Here is a 1,063-nt window from a genome sequence, read left to right on the forward strand (position 1 = left end):
ATTGAAGATGGTTCTGGCATCAGTCCTCTTACATCGGGCACTAAAATTGGAAGGAGAAGTGAAACAGCTATGGTTTGTTCTGAATGGCGTGCCCATCAGATATTCGATCACCGAGCATGCGATTATCTGCGGCCTAAATTGTGAAAAGTATCCACAAGACTGGGCTAAATGTAAGGGAACCCAGTTTCGGATGAAAATGTTTGGACATTCAAAGGTGACAATATCCGAAGCGATAAAGAAGCTGTATGCCACTCCAACCCAAGATGTGGAGGACAGGAGAAGATTAGCAATAATCATATTGCTAGGTGGAGTATTAGACCATGGAATCAAGAACAATGATGTGATTCCAAATGATGCAGTTGACATGGTCAACAATCTGGAATTTTGTGAAGGGTTTCCTTGGGGGAGATACACTTTCGAAAGAACAATCGATCATATACTGAAGTTGTATGTAAGTAGTCCTACACCGAGGGCTCAGTGGCACTTCCCTGGATTCGTAATACCTCTTATGGTGAGTTACTTTTTTATCATTGTTTTTTATTTATTGTGATTGAGTATTTGATTGATTAGTTTGTATGTATATTGCAGTTGCTTCCTTTTGAATGCGTGAATAGTTTAGGCGCCAATGGATGGTATATAGATGTGAAGGACGCCGATCCCACATGTCCTAGGATGTGTAAGAAGCAAATCCAACCGGGCCTTTATGTCACACTTGCAAATGTGATTAAACAGATCGGTGTGGATTCATAGGTATGTATAGATCGATTACATTAGTTATAATATATGACATTTGACGAGTTTGACGAAATTGACGAGTTTGACGAGTTTGACGAGTTTGACCATAATCCGGATCACTGATACCAAATCTGTTAAAATGTTCTCAGGGTATTCGAAGTGTTCTTCAATTAGATGAGGAAGAGGAACATATGTTTTTTAACATACATGAGGATGAAAGTAGTCATCCGTTGGTGCAAAGTTGGATGCAACAATTGAGGATGAACCCGTCAAGTATTTGTTATGAGAACATTCGTGAGATCGATGTCGGTGGTAGGACGGAGAGAAA

Source organism: Tarenaya hassleriana, unplaced genomic scaffold (assembly GCF_000463585.1).
Source record: "Tarenaya hassleriana unplaced genomic scaffold, ASM46358v1 Cleome43, whole genome shotgun sequence".
NCBI classification, from domain to species: domain Eukaryota; kingdom Viridiplantae; phylum Streptophyta; class Magnoliopsida; order Brassicales; family Cleomaceae; genus Tarenaya; species Tarenaya hassleriana.